General features: G+C 34.1%; 1 long non-coding RNA gene across 1 annotated transcript; it reads right to left on the reverse strand.

The window, feature by feature from the left end:
- Positions 1-9,778: 9,778 nt before the first annotated feature.
- LOC147394416 (uncharacterized) lies at positions 9,779-18,720 on the reverse strand. Its single transcript, XR_015181451.1, has 2 exons — positions 18,160-18,720; positions 9,779-10,089 (listed from the first exon to the last, which is right to left on the reverse strand). It is a non-coding gene; the product is annotated as an uncharacterized LOC147394416 (long non-coding RNA).
- Positions 18,721-22,214: the final 3,494 nt, after the last annotated feature.

Genomic DNA, 22,214 nt, shown 5'->3' on the forward strand with positions numbered 1-22,214 from the left:
AATGAGATTGACTTGATTAGTTTAAATTAGGGTTTTGACATTAGTCTTATGAGATTGACTTTAATACTTTGACTTTAGTCTTTCTTGGTTGGTTTTTAATATCTTGACTTTAGCTTTACTTGATTGACTTTAGTCTTACTTGACTTTAATGTTTCACTTTACATTATTTAATGATTTATTTATTAATTTCAAACTTTTTAATTATTAAAGTTGTAAAATTATCGTTTTGCCCTCGGAGAGGATGTTTTACGTTTTAAGTCATTTTTCAATGTTCTAGGATGTTTTGGGATCAGTTTTTTATAAGGAATTCAATGGGAATGTTGATTTTTATCATTTATGAAATTTTTTGTGTGAAATGGTCGTGAATTTTATGAGGGGTATTTTCGTAATTTTATCGAATTTTGTGAAAATTGGTAAAATGATTTATTTGATTTCGATTTGTTATTTTATGTGTTTGAATGAGTTTTTCTAAGTGTAATGTAGGCTCTAGGGTTGTTTTGATGTTAGGGGTATTTTGGTAATTTAGTCATTTTTAGTGATTTTTATCGTGAAGCTTCTTTTTTGTTTGCAAGATGATGATTTCTATGTTTCTATGGTAGTATTTTCCTAGCGTAGCGTGATTTCTAAAGTTTTGCCAATTCGAGATACCTCATCCGGATTTCTGAAACATATCTAGTAATAAAATAAAATATTGGAATAAACATCTATCATTAGGAACCGTTGCGATCGGGTTAACGAGTTGATTAATCAGGTGAGTGCAAAAATGGGGTGTCTACACCTACATTACGCTTAGGAAAATCATTTCAAAACATAAAATGATAAAATAAAATCAAATAAATCATTTCGCCAATTTTCACCAAATTTGACAAAATTATGAAAATGCTCCTCTTAAGGATTGATAATCATTTCACGCCAAAAAAATTCATAAATGATATAAACCAATAATTCCATTGAATTTCTTACAAAAAATCGATTCCAAAATATCTCAGAACATCGAAAATTGACTTGAAACGCAAAAAGTCCTCTCCGAGAGCAAAACAATAATTTTACAATTTTAACAATTAAAAAATTTAAAATTAATGTAAAGTAAAATCCTAATTAAAATTTTTTTTCGAGTCAATCAATTGAGACTTAAGTCAAATCCTAAAATCAAGTCAATCAAGTAAGACTTAAGTCCAAATCCTAAAATCTAGTCAATTAAGTGAAAGTTAAGTCAAAACGCTAAAATCAAGTTAATCAAGTAAGACTTAAGTCAAAATCCTAAATTCTAGTCAATCAAGTGAGACTTAAGTTAAAATCCTAATCAATCTAATAAAACCAAAGTCAAACCCTAACCCTAATAGAATTCTAATTAAACTCTAAAACTATTTAAAAGAAACATAATCTAACTCTAACTCTATCTAAAAAATTCTTTAAAAAATCGATAAATAGAAGTCTCTACACCCTAATCTTGTATGAAAAAGAAAACACTAGAAAAAGTAGGTCAAGAACCCTCCCCAACCTTCCCAAAACCCTGATTTTGAAGTCCTAACCCCTTACTTATCATTCAAACCCCAACTTTTGCTCAAAACACACCCAGAAACCCTTCAAAAATACTTAGAAATCCATCAAAAATTAGGAAGCACTTAGATCTAAGGAGAAAATACTTCATCTTAGAGATTCGAAGTGGATCCAATAACGAAAATGAAGCAAGGAATCTCTCCACCAACTCTGAGGGAATTATCGTTATGATCATCTAGGTATTTTTCATTCTTATTTTTTTATTATTTATTTAGGTCTTTTAGCAATATAATTTTATTTGGAAAAAGTAGAGACCGGCGTTTGCCAGGTGGGATTGGTGCCTAACACCTTCCAACCCCGTAACGTGATCCCCAGACCCGTATTTTCTCTCGTAGATTAATATTATTTGTCTTTTAGTGTAAATATTCGATTTCTAGACCGTAATAACTAGGTGGCGACTCCCAAACCTCGAAAATCAAAAGCGGATCCACACACCCTACGGATCAAAGGTGCTTTCACTCATCCACCGTCGTAGCCCCCAAAATAGGCTCAGGTGAAACGATAGGAATACGAAAAATCCAGTCATATTAGAAGAACAGACGCTCCCCCAAATAGAATGTGTATCTGTGCTCTCCAATAAAATAAGGATAGCGTTGTCGCCTGGTGTTTTGCCTGTAGGCATTCTTCACCTCCTGCCTCCTATTGATAGTGCGGGGAAGGTCTCATAGAGCAATGGAAAAGATCTACAAAAGAGAAAATCATATAATAAGCACAGATAACTCCAAGTTGATAAAAATATAGAGAAAAAGATTAGAACACTCACGTCCCAAAAACAACATCGATCAATGTGGGCCCGAGCACTCCTAGGACTACTCTTGATAGCATGACATATCGACTAGCCCAAAAGGCACCCAGAGGATAACCCTCGGTGGGATGACGTCAGGTGGGCAGATAGAATGGAAAATAGATATGGACAAAAATCTGGAGGAGACTAAAATGTAAGACAGTGAATAGAAGACTGAGAGAAAAGCAAACAAAGAACAAAGCTAAAATCTATTTACCTTAATAAATTGCCAAAAGAAACGGGTGGAGATCCCAGCTCCACGAGGTACAGTAATCTCCTCTACCACTCAATCTAGGCCTACCAAAATGGTACCATAGATAAGGCTCCCTAGTAAAAATCATTGATGTGGTCAATATCACACATCACAGAAAGAAAGGTGGTAGAAAATGAAGAGTCATCCTCTGAGAAAAATAGCTACCGAGAAGTAGAAAGAAGCATATGCAAAAAATAATATCAAAATCTATCTCCGAAACGAGCTGTCCTCTCTCTCTCTCTCTGTAAGTATGATGGTCCATGTCCTCTCCCTCAATCAATAACAACCCCTTAAAGACCTCGGTGCTAATATGGCCCATCTTCCCCACCATGGAGGTAGAAACTATGGCGATACCCAATAACTCGCCTACGTCCTCAATAGTAAACATAGTTAGAAGTAGGGGCTCTCCAACCATCGCTACGCCAGTAATCACAATAAAATTCTAAGGCCTGATTCTTATCTCCACCTCTGGCATGTGGAAAGAATGCGTCGTCAGGAACCACCTCTCAACTATTGCCAAAAATAATAGGCGATCAGCCCTGAGAGTAGAAATATGTAGGAAGGCACCGAACCCCACTGTCGAAAATTGGATTCGATTATCATTAGAAAATAACGCAATGATCAATAGAAATGTACTTCACCAACCCTTGAAACTAGCAGAAGGATAAGGGGTAAGCATCGAGACATATCTTCCTAGTCTATGAAAAAGAGTGAAAGCACCCTCGATCAGCGGGTTGTAGATCTACTTTTTAGGATTTGGGAGCCACCACCTACTTTACGGTCTAGGAACTGGATCATGACTCTAAACAGATAAATAGCACTAATTTAGAAAAAAGAAACTACAGGCCCAGGGATCATGTTACAAGATTAAAAGGTGTTAGGCACCAATCCCACCCGACAAATGCCAATCTCTACTTTTCCAAAAATTTACATTGCTAAAAATACGACCTAAAAATCAATAAATAAATAAAAATTACCTAGTTGATTATGACAACTAGTTCCCTCAAAGCTGGCGGAGAACGTCATCGTGTAAGTTTTCCTATTTTGTATTCGTTACTGGATCCATTTTTTATCTCCAAGATGAGGTATCCTTTCCTTAGATCTGAGTATTTTTTTTATTTTTTACGTATTTTTAAAAAGGTTTCTAAATGTTTTTTAAGCAAAAAATTGGGATTTGGATGTTAGGTAGGGAGTTAGGGCTTCAAATTTAGGGTCTTGGGAAGGTTGAGGGGTATTTCTGACCTCTCTTTCCTAGTATTTTTCTTAACCTATGAGATTGGGTTGTAGAGGCTCCTATTTATAGATTTTTTTGAAAGCTTTTTAGTTTGACTAGGTTTCTTTAAGATAAGGTGAATCTATAAATAAGAACCTCCACAACCCAATCTCGTAGGTCAACAGGTTCTCTAATTATATCTTTAATTCTTTGAGCCCCCAAATGGAGGGGTCTTTTAATAAATATCAGGTGGGCTCCCACTTAAATAAATGGGCCACCACTTAAAATTTGGCCCGTGAGCTTAATTAATTAGTTTTAATTATTTAAAAATTTTAATTTAATTTATTAATATTTTAATTTACGATAATTAATATTTTAATTATTAATTTTAAAATTTTGAATTTTTAGGGTTGAAAAATTATCGTTTTGCCCCGAAAGATGACTTTAGTATTGAGATGTCGTTTTTCAATCTTTTCGAACGTTTTGAAATCAATTTTTCATAAGAAATTCAATGGAAGTATCGATTTTTTTCACTTATGGATTTTTAACGTGAAATGGTAATGGACCCTATGAGGGGAATTTTCATAATTTTGTCAAATTTTATGAAAATTGATGAAATAATTTATTTGATTTTAATTTATTATTTTATTTGTTCAAAAAGATTTTCTTAAGAGTAATGTAGGCTTTAAGGATGTCTTGACGTTATGGGTATTTTGGTAATTTGATCATTTTTTAGCGATTTTTCTTATAAAACTTCTTTTTGTCTCACAATAATGATTTCTTCATTTTTGGGTCATAGTTTCCTAGCGTAACGTGACTTCTAAAGTTTTATTTATTTGAGATACCTCATCCGAATTTCTGAAACATATCTAGTAACAAAAAAATATTGGAATATTCATTCATCATTGAAAACAGTCACTATCGGGTTGTCGAGTTGATTAATCAGGCGTATGCAAAAATGGAGTGTCTACAGATGCCCCTCTTTGGCAAAGGGTAGAAGCAAACTAGATAGCAAATCTATTTTGATAGAAAGTACGATATCTGAATGCCAAAACTAGTGACAATTCATTTTACAACATGATTTAGTAATTCATCAGGGCATTCGGATCCTTAAGGGTAAAACTCTCCTCAAACTAAAAGATGTCAGGTCCTCGAGCGCAAGCTCTTAATGACGGCATCAGATCCTTGAATTTTGAAAATTTCTCTCAGACTAATGTAAAAATGTACATGTGTGCAATAGTGTGATGCTTCATTAAGTATTCTATCGGATCATTGAGAATAAACTCTCCTCGATTAAAAAGAATATCAGATCCTAGAGATCTTCTCTCACTGATAATAATGAATCTAATTGAAGTACACTTATGTAATGAAAACAATCATATGATATGAATTATGGCAAGTTTGAACAACAAGGTAATTGGAGTCATAACATTATCAGAATCAAGTGATGTAGGAACTTTGTTAAATCTTTTTTGAAATTCTTTTTTTTTCGAGTTCGAAAGAGCTTGAGTCTCATTTATCGGACTCGAGCTTATTGGGGCCACGGTTCTCAAGCTAAGATTTGTAGGAACTTAAAAATTCCTATTCAAGTTGGAGTCTCCTTTCTCGAACTCGAACTTACTGGAGCCATACTTCTCGGGCTAAGGTTTGTAGGAACTTAAAAAATCCTCGGAAAAGAACTTAAAAAATCTTACCAAAGTTAGAGTCTTGTTTCTCATACTCGAACTTATTAGAGCCACGCTTCTCGGCCTAAGATTTGTAGGAACTTAAAAATCCTATTCAAGTTAGAATCTCATTTTTCGAACTCGAACTCATTGGAGCCATGCTTCTCGGGTTAAGATTTGTAGGAACTTAAAAAATCCTACTCATTCTATGATTCAAAAAAAGTCAGAGTCTCTTTTCTCGAACTCGAACTTATTGGAGCCACATTTCTCGGGCTAAGGTTTGTAGGAACTTAAAAATCCTACCAAAGTTAGAGTCTTGTTTCTTGGACTCAAACTTATTGAAGCCACGCTTCTCAGGATAAGGTTTGTAGGAACTTAAATAATCCTACTCATTCTATGATTCAAAAAAGTCAGAGTCTCATTTTTCAGAATTGAACTTATTGGAGTCACGCTTCTAGGACTAAGGTTTATAGGAACTTAAAAAATCCTACTCATTCTATGATTCAAAAAAGTTAGAGTCTCATTTCTCAGACATGAACTTATCAGAGCCATGTTCTTGGGCTTGAATTAGTTAAAGACTTGGTATTATCAAACTCAAAATTTGAAAGATCGGGCCTTTATTGGCTTGTCATGCATCTGGATTCATAATTATCATTGGGCTTCGTTAGACTTTTAGGCTTTTGAGATTTTTCTTTTTATCATGTGATTAAGAACAAAACTTTGAAATCATAATGACTTTCAAAAATGCCCATAATTTCAAGATTGGCTCTAACTGGAACTTAACTATAGAACTGTTGGAATGGATTGCACAAGCAACTATGGACTCTGATATATGACAGACAAAAGAATCGACATTCCTTTAAATTTTCAACTCTTAAGATTATCATATATGCAATAAGGATTTTTTTTTTTTTGAATTTTGCTTAAAAAATGCTTGAGCTGGACTTAAAATTTTGATAATTATTGAAATAGAAGATCCTTATCTTCAAAGTAGTCGATAGTTCTACACTTTAGCGAATACTTGGCAAGTAAACATTCTTAAAGATCTGATATGCTAAAGATGATTTTTGAGTTTTATCGAATTCAGTATTGTCTTCATCGGATGTGAGCCCTCGAATGTTGTGACTTGTTTCTTAATTTTTCTTCTCAATATGATTTTTCCTTTTCCTTTTCCTTTTTTGGTACCCTAATTTTTGTCTAGGTAGCCTTTTCAGGTTTTTAACCTAGCAAGTTTTTTTTTTCAGAAGATGCCTTGATTTCTGCTTAGATCACCTTTTTAGGTTTTCAACCTAGCAGGCCTTTTTTTTTATGGTTATGCCCTAACTTTTGCCTAAGTCGACCTTTCAAATTTTTGACTTAGCGGACTTCTCTTTTTTCTTGATGATCTTGAATAACCAACTCGATAACTTCCTTTTAAATTTTTATTCTCAGTAAGATTTTTCCTTTTTTATGTACCCTAATTTTTGCCTAAGTTGCTTTTTCAGGTTTTCAACCTAGCAAGCTTTACTTTTCTTTTTCTAAAGATGTCTTGATTTTTCCTAGATCTCCTTTTTCAGGTTTTCAACCTAGTAGGCCTTCTTTTTTTATGGTTATGCCCTAACTTTTGCCTAAGTTGCTTTACAAGTTTTTGATTTAGTGGACTTCTTTTTTTTCTCGATGATCTTAAATAAACAACTCGACAACTTTCTTTTGAATTTTTCTTCTAAGTGGGATTTTTCCTTTTTTGTGTACCCTAATTTTTGCCTAGGTCGCCTTTTTCGGTTTTCAACCTAGCAGGCTTCTCTTTTTCTCTTGATGATCTTGAATATTTAACTCGACAACTTCTTGGTTACCTGCACCTTAACCGAGTCAATTACTATTCAAGAGGACCTAATAGGTGGACTTAGGACATGGTTTAGAAAGAAAAGGTATAAGGCTCGACTTCCCCAAAATGCCCTTAGTCTAATATTCTCTTTTTTTAATGCCCCTAGTTTAGCATTCTTTCATTTTTGTAAATTCTTTTGATTCTCTTTTTTTTAATGCCCCTAGTTTGGCTTTTTTTTTTGTCAATTATTTTGACTCTTTCTTTTAATGTCCCTCGTTTGACTTTACTTCTTTTGAACTTTTCAATAGGGGATTTTCCTTTTAGATAACACTTTTCTTAAGAAAATACATTTTTTTTGCATGATAGGGCCTGAAGTAACTTCTCAGGTTGCCTACGTACCCCAAATATTTCTTTTCCCTTTTGGGATCAGGTCACAATGTAGTTCATACTTTTTTTCTCTCGAGGTTAGTTGGTGCGGTTAAAAAAGAAAAGACTATTGATTTTTAAAGGCTGCAAAGGGTTAGAAAAAATTATCTTTTTTTGGTAAGATAGGAAAATTGTTCGACCAAAGAAGGCCTCCTTTGTTGAAATACTACTTGATTTAGTCAAGGTTCTAGGAACTTGATATTTTGATTGCTCTGTCGAGTAAAGTCTTCTTTTGAGAAAAAGTAATCTTTAGCCTTCTTTACGAAATTGAGTATGATTGAATTCTTTGTATTTGACATTGACCCATTCAACACTTTTAAAACTTTAAAAAATCTCTTATTCTTTTGCGAATGAAAACTCTCTCTCTCTCAAGTGAAAAACATGATGGATCCCTTCTTGCGGATATTGGCACCTTTGTCGATAGTTTCAACTACATCATTCTTGACTGATAATCTTTGATTTTAAAGTTCACCCTCAACTTATGACTTGATCTATTTTGGTGTAATCTATCAATATATCTTCATGAAATCATGCAAGAACGTTATTGAATTTCTTAAGTAAGTTTATTATTCTCTCATATTCTCCTGAGGATAATATAATACTCATTTGCACTTTTTGAGTATATTCTTTAGTTTCAATATTTATAAAATTTGATTATTGAACTTTAAGACATTCCTCATGTCAAATTTTATGTTCACATCATTATTGCATTCATGATAATCAAAAGCTTCTTTATTTTATTGAAATTAAAAAATATAGACTGACAAACTCGACTAAAACTCAGAAATTAAAGAAAGATTAACATAACTGAAATGACCAACTGAATTTTAAGACTGACAAAAACTGAATTGAAACTAAAAGGAAACTCAGGGATACTTATCTACAAAGCGATGAGGTCCTTCTAGGTGGATGGATATGACATTGGTTCTTTGGCTTGATAACTCTTTTGACAAACCCAAAGTAGCAAAGACGGGGTTTTAGAACGTGTACGAGCAATTATTACTTGAGTGGAAGTACACCAAGATTAATCATTGATTTTAAAGATTTGACTCTTAATCGCATAATTAAAATATTAAATCAAATGCACTATAAGTCTATAGTAACAAAGAAGGTGAAAAGGGTTAGTCACGAGTCTACCCCTAATTGGGATAGAACTTTTGATCAGACAAAATAATTTGACTCTAGGATTGAATTGTTTTGGTATAAAATAGTCTGAATTTTTTAAAGTAAAACCAATTGGTCCAACCAATTTGGTGTTGATCAGTTTGATCCATTTGTTGATTGGGCTAATTGATCTACATTTCACACATTGGGTCGGACCGATATTACTGGTATAGTTTGAACAGTCAGGACTAGTCCGCCCACTTACCTATTGATTAGATTGATTAGAACAACCTGGGAACACCCTTAGTCGATTCCGGTCGAGACCTATAGGAAGGTTCCTAGACTCTAGGTTTACGACATGCAATGCAATTTATCTAGTAAAACCTTGTCTAAGTGCACCTATATACCTCTTGAGCATACTCAATCAGATGGTACGTGGTGACTTGGTTTGATATACCATATAGGTGATAATTTAAGACTCTAACCCAAATCTCTAAAGTCAAAAGTAGTCAGTTTAATCCTCAGTTGAAAGGTGGCATACAATGCTAAGCAAAGGTACTCTTAAGTCACATTTCGTATAGAATAGACGTAGTCTATCCCCCTAGTATATGAAGTACATCGGGACAAGATCTCGCTTACGCACTGATTTTGATCAAAAAGTGCAATTGGTTTAACTTAGATTAGTTTTGTCTAGGGTTGACAATCGGGACATGTGACTTTGCGATTTACAAGAGGACAAAGGCTCAAGTCACTCCAGCATGGGTGCATCGATACACCTTTCAATGTCACATAATCGAACGGTACTGATCCCCTAGTTTTATATACCATAAAGGTACGTGACTGGATGTGGCACCCCACCAAACGCTAACACAAAATCCCATGTCAGATCTCGAGATACTAGGTGGCGTCTCGAAATTTCGGTATGGTCTCCTCTGTTTATGTTAGCATTCCAAGGCATTCAACCTGCACCTAATAAACAACATAAATTATCCTGTATATATACCTACAAAATTTACAAGCGGAAGCTTATATACATCTAATAACGTATGATAGATCAGAGTATGGAAGGATAATTAAAACACAGGATTATACAAACATTCTCTCACTCTAATAAAAGTTCTAACGCTTAATACAACATCTATAATAGTCATGGACAAATCGACACTATTAGGGGGTGTAACCCAATTACTCACCAAGTGACAAACTCTAGTTGTCTATCTGACCCACCAGATGATCTTCACTCGTGCTCTATAACTGTATCGCCAAACTCTGAATCTGAAACTAGAAAAATGGAGAAGAAAAAAGTGAGTAACAATGATTATCCAGTAGGGAAGCAAACAATTTCTGTCAATAACCTCTCTTAACATGAACGAATAAACATACTGAATCATTTTAAAATATGCAAAGTTTTACAGAAAAAACTGTGATTAACTGGTACACATAGCTAGGGATGAGCAATTAAACATTTTAAAACTCACATTACATCAATCAACTGTACCCACTATAGCATTTTCTTTTTTATACAAATCTAATTGATCAAATGAAAACATTAAACATGCATTTCATTTTATATATCAAAATAATGCAACAGATACATAATACACAATGGTGGAGTAGTAGAATTAGAGAGTTGAGATTCACGACTGGATCATTCCTAGTCGGGACATGATGTTTCATAATAAAGTATTAGTTCTTGATTTTGTGGTTAGTCGTTATTTACTACACTTGCGAGATCATTTATCCGACTCACACTAGCCTTTTGATGTGATCGAAAGCAATAGGTCTCTTTTCGATGTATTAGAACGTTTGACTACAATAAATTGTTAGTGATCACTAACTAATCATTTTCATCTATGCCTATCAGGTGTGCATGTGATTCCCAAATATACAAACCATTCGTATACAACCACCTTTGCATTACAAGTTTACTGATAAAGATAGAGAGGAATAAATTCGGATTCCAATTGTGACTCCACTCTCATACGTGTCCCATATCACGTATGAGCTTGGTGGTTCTTGCCGTATATCCCAGGATAGTGCACAACTCCGGATGATATGACGCATTATATCTTCAAGCATTCACAGACTCTTTAACAACTCACAAAATATATATATATATATATAATTTCCATTTGAAAATAAAAGAAAAATTAACAATACAAAGTTCAGAATAAATATCCAATTTCCTACCATACAACTGTAGCTACCCGGCCTAAAATAAATAACGAAAAGGAAAAGTAAACAGCACCTCGCTCTAATAGAAAGTAAATAAATATATAACCAATAACATTATCCCTGGATATCCGTTCACTAATCTACACACCATACAACAATGTAAAATGCAGACATTACCCCTCAGGTGTGACTCTGACATTTTACCATTTCATACCTTTTTTTTTCTTTTTTTTATTTTTACAGTTTTCAATCTCTCAAACAAAATATCCACTTTCTGATATTCATCAACTCAATATAAGTTCATTGAATATTAAATCATTTTTTCAACTATGAAATTCATTTTTATCAACAACATTGAAAAAGTACAAAACTTATATCAAAATAGGGTCCGAACGATGCACAAGACCCAACTAACGGAAACAACCCAATGAAATATCCTACTCACGTATACTTTGTTAAGATCTTCATGATTCAACAACCATCATTTCACATTCAATGAAACTAACCTCTTGAATTATTTAGGATCATCCCAAGTGACCCTAAATTAAACCATAATATCATATAAAAATCCAATCAAATAATACCAAAATAACAAAAATAATAAAATCTAAAAATAAATAAAATAAAAACTAGGTCTATTTAGCAATGCATCAATATTTGAAAATTTTCAAGTTTGATCTTCAAAAATATTTTCGACGGAGTTGTCACTTAAAGCGCCCTCGATCCGCGGGTTGTGGATCAGTTTTTTGGGGTTTACGGTCTAGGAATTGAATCATAACTCTAAACAAATAAATATCACTAATTTATGAAAAAGAAACTACAGGTCCGGAGATCATGTTAAGGGATTGGAAGGTGTTAGGCACCAATCCCGCCCGGTAAATATTGGTCTCTACTTTTTCAAAAATTTACTTTTCTAAAAATCAATAAAAAAATTACTTAGTTGATTATGACTACTGATTCTCTCAGAGTTGGTGGAGAGCGTCCTCGTGTGAGTTTTCCTATATTACAATCGTCACTAGATCCACTTCTGATCTCCAAGATAAGGTATTCTCTTCCTAAATTTGAGTGTTTTCTTATTTTTTGAATATTTTTTAGAGATTTTTTAAGTATTTTTATAGGGTTTCTAGGTGTTTTTTGAGTAAAAATGGGGGTTTGGATGTTAGGTTAGGAGTTGGGATTTTGAATTTAGGGTTTTGGGAAGGTTGGGGATGTTTCTGACCTCTCTCTCCTAGATTTCTCTTGACCTACGAGATTGAATTGTGGAGGCTCTTATTTATAGATTTTTTGGAAACTTTTTAGTTTGATAAGGTTTCTTTAAGATAAGGTGAATTATGGTTTAATTAGGATTTAGAATTAGGGTTTTAATTCTTACGTACAATAAAAGAATATTTTTTTAATTTTTTGGAGAACCCCCTTAATTATATCTTTAATTCTTTAGACCTCTAAATTGAAAGGTCTCTTAATAAATATCAAGTGGGCTCCCACTTAAATAAATGGGTCACCACTTTTGGCCCGTGGGCTTAATTAATTGGTTTTAATTGTTTAAAAATTTTAATTTAATTTATTAAGATTTCACTTTACGTTAATTAATGTTTTAATTATTAATTTTGAAATTTTGAATTTTTAGGATTGAAAAATTATCGTTTTGCCCCCGAAAAGGACTTTAGTGTTGAGAAGTTGTTTTTCGATGTTTTAGGACATTTTGAAATCAGTTTTTCGTAAGGAATTCAATAGGAGTATTGATTTGTTTTACTTATTGGTTTTTGGCACAAAATGGTAGTAGACCTTATGAGGGGCGTTTTCATAATTTTGTCAAATTTGGTGAAAATTAACGAAACAGTTTATTTAATTTTAATTTATTATTTTATGTGTTCGAAAAGATTTTCTTAAGCGTAATGTAGGCTCTAGGGATGTTTTGACGTTAGGGGTATTTAGGTAATTGGTCATTTTTTAGCGATTTTTCTCGTAAAGCTTTTTTTAACTCACAATGATGATTTCTACGTTTTTGGATCATTGTTTCCTAGCATAGCGCAGTTTCTAAAATTTTGTTTGTTTGAAATACCTCATCCGAATTTCTGAAACATATATAATAGCAAAAAAAATATTGGAATATTCATCCATCATTGAGAATCGTCGTAATCAGGTTGACGAGTTGATCAATCAGGCGTATGCAAAAATGGGGTGTCTACAGAGAGATGTATCAAGAACCCTCTTACTCTCTTTCTCAGGGATCTCGACCCTGGGAACCTCCCGACGCACTCTGCTTCTACCAGGGGCCCTATCTACCCTGCCTCTACCACCTCGTCTGCATCTGCCGCCACTACTGCCCGTAAGGTCCTTAGTTGGGTCACTCCTAAAGGTACTCACCTCATCTGCCCTAATCCTAGAAGAAGAATCGGCTGCTGAAGATGAACAGGCCTCCACAAAGGTCGACCTGGCCTACCTGCCTCAGTCTCCACCCCAGACCCTAGAGCGAAGCGAGTCCGGGTCCTAGGTTTCGCCTCCTCCTCCTCGTCAGATAAAAGATGCGCCACCTTAGTCCTCCTCTCTCTACCAATCTACAAGTCAATGAGCCATTGAGTCAACAGAGAAAAGGCTTCCTATTTGCCTATCTCAATGTAACCTAGCCAAAATCCAACCTTATCCACCTACCAATGTCTACCCATTCAAAGTTACACTTAAGCAAACCCAACAAATCCACATTTCAAACCCAGTTAAAAACCCAATTATCTAACCACTCAACCTATCAATCCAAATATCAAATCAACGACAATCCGCCTACCTAAACCTATGACCTCCAATCCTAACGTCATAATTCACCTATCCGGGCCCGTCAACTCCCCCACTCGTAAAAAAAAATCTAAGCCAAAAAATCCATCCACTTTGCTTTGAAAATCACTCAACTCGCAAATGCAATCTCATCTTATCCCTACATTCTAGCTCAAACTCTAAAAAAACCACCCAGATCGTTCAAGTACCATAACCAGTGACCCACAATCATGACTCACCTATACTCACGTCATCTCCGCTTACTAACCATCAAAAAACCCAATCAATTTGACCAAATCCTACCATAAACCTGTCCATACCCGACCCAAACCCCATTCAATTCTAAGACTCTCAAAACAAATCGCTTCACCTAAACCCTCAAGATATGCAACAACCTTGCCAATAAACCTGACAAACATCACCCACCCACACGACTCAACCTTTTAGAAATCCTCCTTACCTAATTAAACTTGTACATGTGCCAGCTTGACCAATCAACCATCACAATAATGTTACGATATCATTTTTTTTTAAATGTATGGGTGTCCAAAGTAAGTCAAAATATTCATGTCTCAAACAAGCAAAGTGAAACAAAAAGAGAGGGAGCATGAAAAGAAAACAAGCGTGACAAACGATATTTTCACATCAAAAGCATGCTAAATAAAAAAGGAGAGAAAGAAAAAGAGGGAAAATCGGCTTATCCAAAGAATCCAAATCCAGTCCCACCTTTCATTCCTTAACCACCCAATTTCTCACTCAAACCAATCCCAAACAGTTTCCCAAAATCACCCCTAAACCAGCCCCAAACAATTACTACACCCATTTCTTGCCAAAAATAGTTTCTAAATTACCCCTTTGCCTTGCCTAAAATAGTTCCCCAAACAACCCCTCGACCACCCTAAAATAATCAAAAACCATCCCTAAAAACAATCCATAAAACAGGCCAAATCTATCCCTAAACCAATCCTAAACTACCCCAAATTCCCACTCCAAACGATCCAGATACCTACAATACCCAAATCCACCAACAATCTACACTACTTCATCCAAACCATCCATACACCCTCAAGACTAACACTCGCCTTTCAAATATACCCAACCAAACCATTATTTCCTATTATCCATTCCTAAAACCTCACCAAAAGCATCAATCCCAAAGCATACCCCACCATCTCTCTTATCAACTTCTCTAAGCCATCCAAAACATTCTTCAACTCGCCCAAGACCATCCTACCTGGCAATTAAAATGATTCCAAGACCACAAACAAATCTCGAGTTACAAACCAATTTAAACCACTATTTACTCAACCTTCCCACTCTTGCTCCAAGACATAAGGATCCGACTCTCAATGGTCTACCAAATAATTCATCAACCTCCACCCCAACAACCCAATTCATCCTTCATCACTAATAACCCTACCCTTTCAATCCACCCGACTTACCAGCATGGCCCCATTTGATGTCATTCATCCCTAAATGATCCAAATACCAACGAATCCAAATGTCAGGATCCCATCCTAAAGACCAAACCATCATCCCAACCCATCACTACCCCAGCCATGCCACCCCAACCAGTCATTACTTCCACCAAAAAATCATCCACCACCATCAAAACTAATGACAATACAAAGCAAATAGAAAAAAATAATAAAATAAAAGCAAAAAAGGAATGAACATGTACACGACAGCATCGTAAAAGCGAAAGGCAAGTCAAAATTCGTTTGTTCTCATGACATCATTTAGAAAAGGGGAATATGCAGCAAAAATCGAGATTAAAAAAGGGGGTAGGGCATTTACCTTAGTCAATCAAAGTGTCGAAAACTTCCAAATGCACCAACAAAACACTCAAAATCCAATCCAAGGAGTGATAACAAGTCTGAATCAAAACTAAGATAAGGCTCCTTGAAAAAAAAAAAGCAAAGAAAATCAAAGGGAAATGTGGTAAGGAAACTCACCTCAATGTTCCAGAAGAATTCGAGTCACCCCAACAATAAAAATCGACCTCCACGAACGCAAAAACAAAGAGGAACTCAAAAGAGAGGGAGAAAGATCAAGAAAGGGAAGGAAATCGTAAAGAAGAGGAAGAGAAATCGTCGAAATTTAAAGAAAATCGAAGGAAAATGAAAAAGAAACGAAAAATAAGAGGGCACGCAGGTTTTAAAACGTTTGAATTCATATTGGTTCATGTTGCCAGTACGGATAACGTTGTATCCATGCTCCAAGCACAGATGAAGTAAAACACTATGCTATCTGTTTATCGATAATGAATGAAAGGGAACCAAATGTCATCTGTATTCCAAATACAGATAAGCATTACTTCAGAATCATCAATGCTGAAAGCACGGATTAGTCAATAATAATTTTTAAAAATCAAAAAATCAAATTAAAAATCAAAAAATCAAAATTAAAATTAAAAAAAAAAATCAAATCAAAAATCAAAAAATCAAATTAAAAATCAAAAATCAAATATTAATCAAAAGAATTTCAAAACCCTTTCGAGTTGCATTCAACTCCAATTTTTTAAAACACGACCAAAAATATCTGAATTGCAAAACTCATCAAATTTTCGTCAAATTCGAGATCTCACATAAGCTCCATGCCATCGAAATCAAAGAATTAATAAGGCAAAAATCTATCAATAAAATGCGACATTTTGATGATTTGGAGGTTCCTAAGACCCCCTAAGGGCCTAATGGGCCCACCAAAAGGAGTTGGCCTATCCTACACTTCACCGCTCCGCTCCTGAAATAAAAAATACCAGATTTTCAATAAAATTCACCAACAAGCCTCTATGGCCCAATTTGACAAAACACGACATTTTGATCAATCCAATGATTTTCAAAATCTCTAAAAAAAATGAATAAATTTAAAATGAAACTAGGGATACCCACCACCTTCCCTACCCTTCACCGCTCCGATCCCAAATTGAAAATGCCCCAAGCCCATTTAAAGGCCCATAAACCCTCAACTCTCCAAAATTAATCTCTAACCTCATCCAACCTAATACAATCCTAATTCCACAAAAGCCACCAACACATCCAATCCCATCATAAAACAGTCCTTACCCAATCCAAAATAACCTATAACCTACAACCTTCCATAACCCAAGCCCAATATACCAAAGCCCACTAACCCTTATTCATATTCAATCCACATCTAAACCCATAACCCTAAACCACAAACCACTACCCATATCAACAAATCACCATATTGATCACCAAATATGACACATGTCATCACCCCTTCTTTCTAAATAGTCCCTATGTTTTGCGCAATTGCTTGATAGGACATTAGGTAAACTTTTTCTTTCTCAATGGTCCCTCGTTGTTGTGAGTTCACAATTTTTATTGTCGAACTTGACACTTTTTTAATTAGTGTCGAGTTCACCACTTTTTATTCAGCAACACTAGTAAAATCCACCCATTTTAAAATTTAAAATTTAAAATTTTTTCAATTAAAATATATGGAAAGATCGACTAAAAATTTGAGATAACGACTTGTTTAGATGATTTCAACCAAAAGAACCATTCTTGATCGATTTTCATCCAAAAAATAAGAAAAAAAAAAAAAAAAAAACACTAATTTTTTACATACATCTTCATCATGTTTGAAAATGACTTCTTCTTCCTTCTTAAATCCTTTATGATGGTATTGAATCTTCAAAACTCGATTGAGATGCCAAAAATCCAATTTTTTATTAAAATGATGAGTTTGAATGGTTAAAGCATCCAGTCGTGAGAATGTGTGAGAAGAGGTCCATGGCCTGTTTAGAAAGAGAAAAAATTAATAAATGAATTATTAAGAAATCATCCAAAACTTATGAATTATTAAGAAAGAAATCCCTCCATTAGGGTCCTTTAAGTAATTTTTCCAATCAAATTCCTCATTTTGGGATTAATATAAATTTCAGCTGAAAGTGCCTATAAAAAAGACGGCTGAGAATTTAGATACGGGAAAAAACCAATTTGCTTAGAGATCAGTTCTTGGTTTCTAGGGATAACATAAATTATTTTTTGATGCATTTTTCTCTGGGGTCATCTCAACAACTGTTTGTTTGATGGCTAAATTAGTGTATGGAAAACACTAGTCTCAACTCTCAACCTGCGGTTGAGGCTCTTGGTCAAACAGACGGTTGAGACATGCACTACAGATTTCCTAGAAAAATGTATCCCTTGAAAACAAAGTAGTAATCGCTAAGAAGTTTATATTGATCTCTAAGAAATCTGCATTTTTCCTCTTATCTAGACTGACTGTCTATTTGATCGAGATTCTCAACCCCATGATTGAGACAGAAAAATGTATCCTAGAGAAAAAAATAAATAAATAAATAGAAATTATTTTCTTTGAAGGTTTTGCTGATCTCTAGGATGGAGGGAGAGCCTCAACGTCCTTAGCCGATTTACGTACCGTGAGCGTGAGAAGTTGATGCTGCATCGGGAACTGTAGATGAAGTCGGGGTCGGGGCAGCTGTTAGATTCTTGTCGGCAGTTACATTCAGGGTTGAATTTTGAGGAGGGCTTGTTATTACTGCTGGCACAGGTGGTGATGCCAGAGGAGCATCAGATATTACTGGCTGCGCACTTGCGGGGGGTGGGGGTGATTTCAAGTAACATATGGCTGTACGGTTCAGTGCACAAGAGCTTACATATTTATGACATAAAGATTTCGGTAGATTGATGAAGTTGATGATGTATAACAAAAAGAAGAGATTAATAAGTTGGATGAGGTGAAGCTTCATTTTGAAACAAAGAAGAAGAGAAGATGTCTGTGAATGAATGAGTTAACAAGGAAATTGGAAGAAGAAGTAGGCTTATTATTTCAATAATTGAATGGGACCCTGACGCGTTGAAACTAAAGATATCAAGACTTCAATCATTTCCTAGGGATCCGTTTCTCTTAGGAATCTCCATGGTGTCGCCTTTCATCTCAGCCGTTCTTTGATGGAGATGAACCTGATATTTTCCACACAAAAAAACAGGCAATAATAAAGTGGAGTCAAGAATGGAACACCACCAAGTTTAGACTTTGGACACATCTAGCGTGCGGTGCGGTGTGAAAACAATTGTGAATTCGAGAAAACCCTTTGAGTTTGGTTGGTATTTGAGATAACCCCTTAAACCGTATTACCTTCATCTTCCCTCTTCAATCTTTTTCTAAGATTCTTTATTATTTTTTCTTTTTTTCTTTTTTTTTTTCCAAAAAGATCTTTGTCTTCAACATCTGCTTTTCGTGGTGTAGATAGTAAAATTGATATTAGACACGTGATGTAAATAAGGTGAATATTAGTCACATAACAGATTTAATTCGTGTCTCGGGACTTTGATTGATATATTTTGAATTAGATTTGAATAATTGATGGAGAATCTCTTGATTGGGGGGAGATTGACTCATTTCATTAGGTTTTAGTTTCATCTTTTATATCTATATAAAGAGAGAGTTACTATGTAAATGAGAAAGGGCTCTTGGGAGGAGGACAAAATAAAAAGGAGACTAGATTTTGTAAATCTTGTAATGACTTCAAAAATAGTGGAATAGTTCTTCGAAGTCGGAAAACGTAGTCTAATTTTAAGATAAACCTCATGAACAGATCTTATGATTTCTCTACCCTCCCTTTTTCTTTTTTCTTTAATTATTTTTATGTGTAATTTTTTATCATTCGTGTGCATCAATAACAATGAAGATTGATTGTTATTACAACATCTGAGATTTTATCTTTACAAATTAGTATCGTCCGTGGGATATCGATCAAAAAACTATGTTTAACCATAAAAAAAGCTTAATCCAGTGTTGGGGGCTACCCCCAAATCAAATTTTAGGTTTTTTATTTGGCTTTGTTAAAAGATGAATCATTGATTGTCGATTGGAATCTTTGATTGTAAAAGGAAAGATCGCCGAAATCGATTCAATGAACCAAGGATCACGTGCTTGGATTGATCAAGAAGAATAAATATATATTTCAAGTTGTCAAGTTTTATAATCGAAATTTTTGTGAAGGAAATTAAGTATCGATGGTGAATAACTCATCTTTTAAGATGGATAACAACTGCGTGATGCAAACATCACCAGAGACAAGGAGGTGAATCTCACGGTCATATGCATTTTATTGTTAGGGATAAATAAGATTCTAAGTTGGTCTTCCATTGATGACGACTGTAATGTTAATGGCGAAAATAAATACATTAGCTTAAGGATATGTTAAGGTGAAAACCAAAACACATAAAGTCAGTGTGCAGATCACATCTCGGTACAGTAAGGCAAAGGGGTACCTCCAATATTATCTCACAAATACCACTTAATCAATGGCTCAAATTCTCCTTTCTGTAACTCATATTAAATTTGGTGATCAAAAAAATTCTCAAGTTTTTTTTATGTTTATATTTACACATGGTAACATTAGAAGATGATTGTTGGGGTGTCATGCGCATTATTTTTGTGGGCGAGTTAGTCAAAGTGTAGACACCCCATTTTTACATTCGCCTGATTAATCAACTCCTCAACCCGATTGCAACGGTTCCCAATGATGGATGAATATTCCAATATTTTTTGTTGTTGCTAGATATGTTTCAGAAACTTTGATAAGGTATTCCAACCAAGCAAAACTTTAGAAACCATGCTACGCTAGGAAAATATGACCAAAAATAAAGAAATCATCATTTTGAGATAAAAATAAGTTTTACGAGAAAAAATCATAAAAAATGATCAAATTACCAAAATACCTCTGATATCAAAACATCCATAAAACCTGCATTACCCTTAGGAAAATCCTTTCGAATACATAAAATGACAAATTAAAATCAAATAAATTATTTCGTAAATTTTTATCAAATTCGACAAAATTATGAAAACGCCCTCATAGGGTTCACAATCATTTCACACTAAAAACCCATAAGTAACAAAAATTGATATTCTCATTAAATTTCTTACGAAAAATGATTTCAAAATATCGAAAACAACCTCTCAACCCAAAAGTCCTCTTTGAGGGGAAAACGGTAATTTTCCAATCCTAAAATTTTAAAATTTTGAAATTAATAATTAAAATATTAATTAACGTAAAGTGAAATCTTAATAAATTGAATTAAAATTTTGAATAAATAAAATCAATCAATCAAGCCCACGAGTCAAATTTTAAATGGTGACCCATTTATTTAAGTGAAGCTCATATGATATTTATAAATGATCCCTCCATCTAGGGTCCCAAAGAATTAAAAATATAATTAGGGGGTTCTCCAAAAATTTAAAAATCTTCATTGTACGTAAGAATGAAAATCCAATTAAATAACTTAAAGGGACCTAATCAAATTGAATTTATTTAATTGAGGCCCACATGATATTTATAAATGACCCCTCCATCTGGGGTCCCAAAGAATTAAAAATATAATTAAGGGGTTCTCAAAAAATTTAACAATCTTCATTGTACGTAAGAATTAAAATCCTAATTAAACAACTTAAAGGGACCTAGTAAAACTGAAAAACTCCCAAAATACTCTATAAAAAGGAGTCTCTACAACCTAAATTCGCATTTCAAGAAAAATCATAAGAAAGAGAGGCCCAAAACTTTCCCCAATTTTCTCAAAACCCTAAAATCTGAAGCCCTAAGTCCTTATATAACACGCAAACCCCATTTTTTACTCAAAAATCCTCAAAAAACACCAAGAAATTCTCAAAACACCTAAAAAAGCTAGAAATATTCAGATCTAGGATGAGAATACCTCATCTCGAAGATCGAAAGAGGATCAAGTGACGAAGACAAAAGTAGAAAAACTCACATAATGAATGCTCTCCGCCAGTTTTGAGAGAATCAACCGTCACAATCAACCAAGTAAGAAAGGTATATTTTAATTTTTATTTTTTTATGTTATTTTTACAATGTAATTTTTTTGGAGAATAGTAGAGACCGACGTTCGTCAGGTGGGGTTAGTACCTAATACCTTCCAATCCCATAACGTGATCCCCAGAGCTGCTCTTTTTATAGATCAATACTTCTTTATATATTTTGAGTTATGTTTTGATTAGTAGACCGTAAAACTAGGTGGGGACTCCCAAACATTAAAAAAAGGATCCGCACCCTCGGATCGAAGGAGCTTTCAATGGCGACTCCACTGGGGATGTTTGAGGATCAAACTTGAAAAATCTCAAATATTGGTGCATTGTAAAATCGACCAAGTTATTTTTTATTTATTTTATTTTTTTATTTATTTGTTTATTTTTTCAATTTTTTTTTCTCAACTATGGATCATTTGTTTGATTTTTGAGTATTTTAGTGTTTTTTTTTTTCTATGATTCAATCAAAGGTCAATTTTGATGACCCTAAATAATTCAAGATTTCAAAGGTTAATGAAATAAGGATGGAATGATGATGGTTGGGATGAGGAGCCATTTTTTTAAATAAAAAATAATATTTTTAATCGATGTTGTTGTACATAGTGTGCTGATAAAAAAAATTTACTTTGTGCGTGATGAGA

Source organism: Akebia trifoliata, chromosome 9, assembly GCF_017979445.1.
Source record: "Akebia trifoliata isolate Shusen 1 chromosome 9, ASM1797944v1, whole genome shotgun sequence".
Classification (NCBI taxonomy): Eukaryota; Viridiplantae; Streptophyta; class Magnoliopsida; order Ranunculales; family Lardizabalaceae; genus Akebia; species Akebia trifoliata.